The sequence below is a fragment of the Manacus vitellinus genome, unplaced genomic scaffold (genome assembly GCF_001715985.3).
Source record: "Manacus vitellinus isolate BGI_N305 unplaced genomic scaffold, ASM171598v3 scaffold_7_pilon, whole genome shotgun sequence".
In the NCBI taxonomy this organism is placed as follows: Eukaryota; Metazoa; Chordata; class Aves; order Passeriformes; family Pipridae; genus Manacus; species Manacus vitellinus.
In genome coordinates, this window is record NW_021940813.1 from 4888200 (window position 1) to 4898364 (window position 10165).

General features: G+C 42.6%; 1 long non-coding RNA gene across 1 annotated transcript; it reads left to right on the plus strand.

The window, feature by feature from the left end:
* The first annotated feature begins 4904 nt into the window (after nt 1-4904).
* On the plus strand, nt 4905-9506 carry LOC108641612. The gene is made up of 4 exons (XR_001922136.1): nt 4905-4994; nt 5235-5334; nt 5472-5546; nt 8812-9506. It is a non-coding gene; the product is annotated as an uncharacterized LOC108641612 (long non-coding RNA).
* Nucleotides 9507-10165: the final 659 nt, after the last annotated feature.

Genomic DNA, 10165 nt, shown 5'->3' on the forward strand with positions numbered 1-10165 from the left:
GGGAGAAAATATCTTTTGGTGTCACGATTAAAATGTGTGTTTGTGCGCAAGCTGCAAGAATCTGGAGACCAGAGCAAGGGCATGTAGGACAGGTTTGACAGTGCTCTGGTTACAGCCACATAGTCTGGGTGAGCCAGGCTGTGTAAGAGCAAGAGCTCTGCACCGAAGCCATTTGAGGGGCCAGGGCTCCTCCAGCCCTGCGCCTGTGACGTGTGTCTTTGCAGCTCCAGCGCAGGTGATTGCACTGAGACAGTAGGATCTATGATCTATGAATGAGCAATTCTACATGTCTTTGAGACCCTCAGCTTCAGCTGAAACAGACCTGGCTCAACTCCGCCTGGAGTGAGAGTACACCCCAGAGAGAGAACAGATCTCTGGAGAGAGCCAGCTTCTCCTTATTTTCCCTGCCGCCACCAGCCCACTGTAAAATCCAGCAAGTGATGGACAGCAGAGAAATAACTGCATTAGTCTGGGAATGGAAAGGGACCTGATGCTGCAGAGCCCCTGCTGCAGCGAAACAGTGGTGTGGGACTCACTGGACTCCTCTGGGTAGAGATAAAAAAGGCTTTGTGGGGTGGCTGCCTTCAGGAAAACTATGGCCAGAATGAGGGCACACACGTGCCTTGGCAGCCCGAACTCCTGTGCCAAGACCATGGGCAGGCGCAGAGGGAATGACTTCAGGTTTCCTTTTCTGTAGTTCACATTTTGGAGGAGGGTAATGTGTGCATGGGAGTGAACGTTGGAGCATAGCATGTCCCTCCTGAATGGTATGCCTGCACACCCCACAAAGCAGGGCTCTGAACTGTACCTTTCACTGCATTAAAATCAAAACAAGGTCAACGCTAAGCAGCGTATTTCCTCAAGCTACAAAAGCAATGTAGTTTGTGCATCTGAGATGAACCAAAGTGATAAACCAGACTTTGCCGCTCAAGGGACAGTGTTTAAAATAATATATAGAAAAAAAATGGTTCCTGAGCAAGTGCTTTTGTAATATGCAGAGGTTTTGACATGAAAACTGCTGCAAGATTTTACTGGGTTTGACTTATGTCTTTAAGACTTGGTTAGCCTACTATTTCCCAAAACAATGAAGGCATCTAAAAGATGCTTGAGGGGGAAGTATTCTGCAGGAGATACTGGGGGTTTTAAGCAATCACTGCTTTTGTGGAAAATTCAGATGACAGGTGCATAAATCTTTATTGACTTGGCCATTAAAATGTAAATAAGCACAGTAACTGCAAAAAATTATATTGACAGTAACAACAGTTATAAATATTCACTGTACAAAAATTATACTAAGATTTTTTTGACAGAAAATAGCTAAGCAAGAGCAGGAGACTTCTCTCCCTTCCCCTCATATGGGCTGTAGAAAAGATAAATGCTACTGTCACAGGCCAGGGGACAGCAACCATTTATTTCAGTAGGTATGGTTATACTTCCCCTCCCTTTCAGGTGTTTTTAAGAAAGCGTGAAACAAACTATAATATCAATCAGAATTTAAATATCCAGCCAACAGAAAGCATGCATGGCTATTTTGGTAGATGCTGATTTTGACAAAGACTCAAGATTTCTGCCAATAGCCTGTGATTTTAGGTCACTCTGTCTTCTAGTGCCTAATTTGAGATTCATCTCCTGAGTCTTCTCAGAAGGATATGCTGGGGATCTAAACTGCACAAGTGCCTATAGAGCCTCCCTTGGCAGTGTTGTGAAAACTCAGAGGGTTTTGCACCAGGGAACCAGAGAGAAAACAGAGGTGCAAGAAGAAATGTCCCTGTAAGGAAATACAGTTCCTTTCTCCATTAATGTCAGTCCCTAGTGGGCATTATGTCCAGAGAATTGGGAAAAAGAGACTCTGTGTTATCTCCACTTGAACCTACGGTCTTCCTGCTGAGACTGTCTTTGGAGGAACTCTGAGTTGCTTTCTGACATACAGTGAAGCAGCATATACTTTACTGGATGAAGAGGCAAATTTTGGATTAAAAATGAGAATGTCTGAGCAGAGCTGGACATAAATCTGCCTGATTACAGCAAATACTGTTAAAATACGACAAGAGCACCAAGCCATCAAATATTTTAGGCTTAAATAGAATTACCGAACAATTGCTAGCCTTCATGTGTGGCTTGGAAACACATTTACCTTTTTAAAATATTTTATCATCTTTTTGCAGATTTGGGAGTGCAGATTCTCAAGTATTACTAGAACAAAATCAAAGCAAGTTTTTGTAAAGCAAAATACATTTTCAGTTCTGTAATCCATGTTTGCAAAGATGGGAGCATAATTGCTCTTCACATCTCCCTGCAGAGAGAACATTTTGTAGTTTTTCAAAATAGGACATTTTTGCCTAACTGTAATTTGAAAAATATTTATTTATTACACTAGCAGTTTGCAGGGGATTCTGCTTATGATCAGTGCCCATAAGCTCCTATTTCTTCATAATGCACAGGAAATATCACCTGTCTGAATAATTCTGTTTGCAAAGCATTGGTCTAGAAGGAGCTCCCTCATCCCACGACAGGAGAGCATTGTATTGTAGAAAGCGAAAATGAGCACTTCCATCCTTACCTGCGCCTGACCTTAGCTATTTGATGGTTAAATAGAAACTTTCTGGGGAAAGTGGTGGAAAGATGTGAACAGCCGTTGCATCAAGCATGATAAGGTCTCACACCCTTCTGCAACTGCAGGAGGTGACATGAAATATGGTGCTTTGTTCTCTTCATACCCACTCTGGCCTTTCCCAGATTCACTGTGGTGCTGTTGACTGTAAAGGCTGCAACCTCTACTGCCCTTTACTGAGCATTCTGGCTCATAATCCACACTCACTTCATCCTCCCTGGAGAGCGGAGGTTTGAGGGGTTTTTTGTCCTTTTCCGAGTCCTTCCATCTCCATGTGTCCTGCCAGCACCTGTCCTCAGCTGGCAGAACCCACAGCCTGTGTCAGTCCACCATGAAGAAAAGACAAATCTTTTTCACAAAACACAGAAAGCAGAAGAAAAAAACAAGTGCCTGATAATTTTGCTGCACTTGTGTATCTCAGGTGAGTTCAGGCAACTCTGTACTGGTCCCACTGACATCTCCACATTGGAATTCAGCTCTAAGAAAGCAGAGATCTTGCACAGCAGTTAGTTTGTTATGTGACTGGTAGCTGCAAGCTTTTCGCAGGTGCATCACCAAGTGATGGCCCAGGCCCCAAAATGTGTCTTCTCAAGATGCCTCAGACTTTATGGGTCCCCAAGGAGGAGATGGGGGGGTTACAAAGTCAGTGTCAGAGAATGATTTGTCAGAAGAGACCCTGTAAGGAGACAAGTGTAGTATTGGCAAAGTCAATCAAGCTATGCCCATTGACAACAACTGATGAGAAAGGTCCAGTCTCCTGCAGCACAGGTATAAGGGAACAAATAGAGGCATCAACTTCAGTGGTTTGGTAACAGGTATGAGTTAGGATGAAATGTATGTTCAGCACCAATTCAGGCTAACGGGCTTGTGGGATGGCTCTGCAGTATTGAGAAAACAGTGCCACCCTAACCTGATGAACAAGCAGCACATGTTTGTGGAGAAAGGAGTAGTAACACTGGGAAACTTCCTTAGACCATTTAAGAAAGTCTTAGGATGCTTTATAGGAAGCACATCATGCTTTATGAACTATGCTCAGTTTATGCGTGCTCTTACACAGGCCAAAAAGAGACATCAAGGGAGTAAGGATCAAAAGAAGAAGGTTTAGGCAAAAAAAAGTGGTAAAGAGTGAACTTTATACCTTTAACAACACAAACTAACCAGTTACAAGATCGAAACTTGTGTAGAGATTAACAAAACTGAGGTAAAGCTTACACTCAGTCTTTCCAGAAGCCAGATGCCAACTAGATACATCCACTTGCAGTGTTTGGTTTAGTGCTGTTTTATAATAATTTTTAGATTATAAAGAAAGATCTCTGCCATTCTGTGATCTTCCTTTGCCCCTGGATTGTTACTTGCTATGGGATCAATGAAGTTCTTGATCCTTTGCATCATGACTTCCAAAGCTTGAATAGCTTTGTCCCAAAAGCCACACAACTATGTGGAGGCAGGAGGGAGTGTGTGGTTTCCATTATTCTGTTTCCCTCCAGAGCAGGAACGTAGTATCTGTTTTTTTTAGTAATATCCATATAAATAAGCTTTTCATAACTTTTTTGTATTTCTCAGAACATGTCTGTCATGGTTTGAGAGCCCCAAAAATTTAATTCCCTGTCTTCAAACCCCCTCCCACATCTCCACTCAATGTGAGAAGGTTTTTTCCAGACAACTACACGAGACTTGAAGTGGGGGAAAGGGAATATATTACAATGACTGTACAAATAAATATTATAATACATTATACACATGATCTCAACTATCTCTACCATGATAAATCAGTATTTACAATGGATCAGATCTCTTCTGCCCTCCAAATAAAAGTCCAGGAGAGAAGAAGGAAAGATCCTTTCCAGTATTGATTTGAAAGGGAAGTTTATAGCTATTTTGTAGGCAAGTAGTTCTCATGGCTTGCGATGACTTTCCTGATTACTCTGAAGCTTTGTGTAGTGTCCTCTCCAAAGGGAATGGAACAGAAATACATTTGTGACTAATTACCACAACAGGATAAATTAAGATCACCAGCACTTACAGAGAAAGGGTGGAGGACCTGGAAAAGATAAGAGGTCAGAAAGCAGAAAATACACAAAGAGCACATAAATACACAAAGAGCATATCTATATTACTTCAGGAGAAGCATTATTACATCTGCAATTGATAGGAGTTCTGACACACAGCGAGAAAAATGGAGCCATACAATTTTATTATCTTCATCCTTAGCAATAAAGTGGCAATTAACCCTGCACATTTGCCAAGTCACTCAGATTGGTTTGTAATACTGTGTTTCTTCTTTCTTTCTTTCTTTTTTTTTTTTTTTTCTTTCTTTGTAGTTCTGAATAACAGCACCAGATTCTGTTCTGGTGTCCCTGGAACACCTGGACATTTTCTTAAGGTCAGTAGGTAATTTACAATGACCTTGTGAGGAATTAGATAATTTCTTCTTCTGGAAAGATCAATGTAAGGGGTTAAGAAGCACCTGTGAGGTCCCCCTCCTCCATGGTTTTCTGTTATTTAGTTTTTGTCAAGGAATGTGGTGGAGCTGCACCTTAAACTGTGAACACCATAGTGTTCAGTACTATTTGCATTTTCCTCCTTTTATTTTCTTGAGTATACCATGATTTGTTTCCACTAGATTTCTCCTACATCTGCCCTGAAGCAAATGCAAGAAGAACTGAGGAATCTCAGCCTCTTCTCCAGTGCTGGCAGAAGTTGCCTCTTGTCATTGCAGATCTGTAAGTGTTTGCATAAGAAGTAGGTGCAAGTCAGCAAACTCCAGCTTTTCTGTTCTGCAGGTGCAGCCACCCCCTTGTGTGACAGATGCCGACTCCTGACTGACATGTCTGCATGTTGTGTGTTTTTTTCTGTGCAGGGTAAGAGATTGGTCAGCCTGGACGCCTGCAAGGCTCTGCCCAGCCCTTTACCTCATCTCTGACAGCAGCCACTGGTAGGTATGTGTGGAGAGACCCTAACAAGCCTCTTGCCTGGGGTGCTCCTAGTCTGCTGACCCAGCTGCAGACACTGGATTATTTGTGTCAGCCATAAGAGCCCTGAAGCAACACTGTTCCCCTCCTTTTGGCAGAGAACACTCCAAAGAGTTGCAGTTTGGAAATGGTATTGAAAAAGTATCATGCAGCTATTTAAGCAGAATGGGAGTCCTGGATGTCCTCACCTTATGGACAGAGGGATGGGGAAAGCTCAAGTGTGAGGGAGTTGGACTATGGCTGACATGGATGCTGCTGAGGGAGGTCACTGTATGGAACTTCTGCTGCAATGGAAAGAGATGTTATGTTAGCGTGACACAACAGCATAGGATGAGGCAAAGCACTCGTCAAAGGATGAGGGTCACATTAGGACCTGCTAATTCTGCTACTAACCTTAGGGTACAACTGGCAGGACCTGATTCTCTGTGGGAGGATGAAAGAAATGGGAAGATGTTCTGGGAGACTTAGAGCAATCTTTATTTTACACAGTGCAGAGGACAAGGGACAATGCGAAGAACGCCACAGAGGCCACAGTCAGACCAAGAGCTCTTTGATAAATAGCCATACTCAAGGTGGAAAACTGAGACCATGCACACAGTGAAAGGAATTTGAGGTACACTGCAGGAATTTTGAGCCAATGTGTTTTCTCTTGATGTGCAGCCTAGGCTTTCTTCTCCTCCTCTAAACAGTGGCTCCTCTTCACGTCTTCAGAAAACATGATTGATTTTTAAAGCTGCCATGCATTTTACGATAGCGAGTTAGTGATAGAAAGAGAAAAAATTACAACAAATTAGTGTTTTGGCAAGTAGAATTAGGCTGTATAAAGCAATAACATTAGAAAAAACAATTCATTGCAGATAACGTCTATGACAACAAATCTTCAAACAACCAAAGAACACAAGACTGGTACTTATAGCACATCTTGTGCCCACCTCAGTGCCACTGCAGGCAGAGGTCTTGATTTTTAAGGACTTGCAACGTGTGTTGCATGTTTTACACAAGTATCTGTTACATGAGCACATTAAAGATCTAGCTCCAGCTTAGATGCCCTTTTTCTGGAGCGGATGTGATGCTTCCTGTGATGCTGGGGAATGGAGTGGATGTTAACTGCTCACTCAGATACTGCTTGTTTCTTGGATGAGCAGCTTTTCTTCCCTCGTGAAGGATTTTTCTGCTTTGCACCCACATCCCTTCCTTCAGGAGGAGCAAACAGCACTGTTTCCTGGAGACACCCATTGCTGGTCCCTCTCAAGTTCCTTCAGTGAGAAGCCTTGTGTCCTCCACAAACACACAACAATTTCCTAAGCCATTGGATGAGGAGCTCTGTTCCCCTAAGCAGAGGAGCAGCAAACACTTGTGGACTCTGTGTCGGGCTTACCAGCTGTAAGAAGCACCACCTGTCAGGCCCCTAACACACCCTCCTACCCTTCCCAGGCTCTTGAATGCCTGGGCTCAGGGCCAGCTTAGGTAAGGGTTGCAGGCGTCACATCTTGAATCAAAGGTTTGAGAAAACACTATGAGAAGCCTTGGTGGGAATGGCCACTCTTCCCTGAGCTTTTAAGCTGAGCACTCTACCTGTGCTCTTTGCCTAAGCTACCTCTGTAGCTACATCACAGACATGCCTGTGCCCATTCCTGTGCTCCAGGCTGGCCACCCACCCGAGATGGACTCAGCCCAAGGAACCCAAGAAGCATATGGAGCTTGTTCACAAATCCTCCCTGGCACTGGAAACAAAGCACCATATGCTCGAGCAGCCAGAGCAAAAGAATGCATCCAAGGCAAAGGGAGGCAAGAGCAGAAGGGCAAGGGAGGTACACAGGGAAGGCACCAGGACATCTGCTTCATGGTTCTCCTCCTCTTCCTTATGGCCACTGGTGGGTAACACCAGGGGGTGCCTCTCTGACTTCACTTTCTGACATCCTGCCCCTAAGGTGGCTACATCTTCCCCTCTCTTACTGATTTTGGACATCATCACTTCCCTCCTCTTTGCCTTAGGCTTTCCTAGCCCCTTGCTGTGTTAGCTGCCTACTCAGCCCAGTGTGTAGGTGAAACCAACAGCTGTGTCAGCAACAAGCATTGGGAGCGAGGAGATCAGGTCCTGTATGTGTGCCATTGTCCCTAGAACAGAGCATGGCAGGCAAGCCCCCACCCCACTGTCACTGATGCATAAGTCACAAAAGTCGCCTGCATCACTGGTCTGTCACACTGGGTCTGCTGGCTCAGACTGTAGATATTCAGAGTTTTAATTAACATGGAAACAAGTAGGGCTTTCTTTTTTGAACATGTATAGTTGAGGCTGATAAAGTTTTGCATCAGTTTATTGTTTTTTGTGAGCTTTTTGCCTTTGAGATATGTGATTTCCAACATGTATAGTCGAGTCCAATAAAGTTTTGTATCAGTTTATTGCCTTTAAAATGTATGATTTTCACGTTTGTCCTGAATTGTATCTGTTAACATTTCTTCTTTTCCTGGACAACCAACTGAAAAATGCTTGTATTAGGAATTGAGATAAATGGTTTATTGACTCATTTGAAATATCTTTTTTTATGATATAAAGTCACTTATACTCAATACTCAATCTCATATGGCAAAAGAAAACATAAAAAAGGGACAGCATAAACATCAGCACTGCAACACACCATGAAAATGATCTCTGAAGAACTCCCAGTTCACTGTCCAGTTCCTCATGGGGCTTCTGACCTGGTCAAGAGTCACAGATCTGTACCAGAACATCCCATGTCTTCCTGCCATCATGCTGGCCTCATGGATGAGGGATGCAAAGCATGCCTTCAGTCCCTGGGAATCACTGCAGGCGTCCCAGTGACACTTGTGCTGAATTTCCCCTCCAGGGCAGAAGAATTCAGCAAGTCTCTTATTCATCGCTTTGATGCCTGAGAATCTACAGGATTTAGAAAATGAAGTCTCTCTAACTCTTCCTTTTTTCCACTTCAGTGTTTTCCTTCCACCTTGCATTTTGCAGTCCTCTCCAAGGCCCAACCCAACCTGCAGACCTGTGCAGGATCTTTCATCCCACAGACCTCCCTTGGGGAGGTTGTCATGGGGCAGTTCCACAATGTACGTAAGTAAAGAAGCTATAAGGACTGCACAAGTCACACAAAACCAAACTAAATTACATACTGCTTTTCACTAGGTTCTGATGACTTCAGAAGCACAGCAAGGGCCTCTGTAATACTTATGAATTACTGACATGGTATTATTTCTGTGCAGGAGCAGGACAAAATACTTACACGGGGGTGCACTACGGATGTGGTACCATACAGAAAGACCTCACCATTTCCATGCAGGAATAAAAGAACCAGGTACACCTTTCTAGTTTTGATGCAGGATTTGGTTTTTAGCACCTGGATAACATTACTGACCTCCAGAGCATTGCTGTAGACTGTGAAGTAGTACCAAATAAAATACAAAGTTCTACATTTACTTTCTCCTGAAGATTTTTCTGTCAAACTGGGTCAACTTCTAAGTAAAGCAAGAGAGCATTTTAATCTGTCAGCACTTCAAAACCAGTCTGGTACTTGAAAATTACTTCTGGGCTTAAAAATCCTATGGACTCTGAATTTGGAAGGCAGTATTGTTGGTACATAAGATCTAATGGTATTTAATTCAAAACCTGATCTTTCCTGGTCTTAGCTGACCATTATTTTAGCAAATGTTTGCTTTGATGGGGTTTGGGGGTGATATGAGCAAATGAAAGCTCCATGAAGATATTTTTGCTAACACTGAAAATGAAAAACTAAACCAACATCCCCCCAGTTTTTTAATCAGTAGTGTTTACTACCTTTAAAAAAATACACTCTATTATAGATGTGGAAGCAGATCATAAAACTGCTCTGCCCAGATCTGCAGGGGAATCAAACAGATGGCAGATCCCACTGCAATTTGGATGAAGATTTCATAGCTAGATAATCAAGAAAATAGTAAAGTGGTTTCAAGGTCAACAATGAGGTGAAAATCAGATTTTCTTCAGCTAGGAGCATCTACAGCCTTTCTCACACATTTAGAGGAAATGCACCAAACTCAGAAATTCCTTCACTACCAGGAGCAAAAGCCCTCAGTGTAAGAAGATACTGCTACAGGGGAGAATTTTCTTGGTTAACTAGCTTTTTTAAAATTAAAATTTAAACTATTATTTCCAAATAGTTGTGCATGACTATTTATGTGACTGTATGTTAGTATGCTTTTTTAGATTCAATTAAACCTATGGGGGGTCATACACCAGATTGTAAATAATATTAGTTATGAATTTTGGCAACCAAAATGATTTTCAAATAATGGTTATTGTTATTGAATTTGTTCTGGGACCAACACTCATGTAGAGCTGTTGGCAGATGATTCTTTTCCTCTGTGCTTGCGTCTTTTATGCCCTCACAAATCCCTGAATTGAGAAGTTATAGCTTTAAATGGAAAATATCCTCCCTGATTTGTTGTGTTCTTTTAAAAATAAAAACCTCAAGCAATCCAGTTTGTGATATCCATCAGGCTCAGCTACACAGATCTGGAGGCTGTATTTCTCTCTTGTTTATGTCGCTGATCTGGTTTTAGTTAATTTTCACTTCCAGAT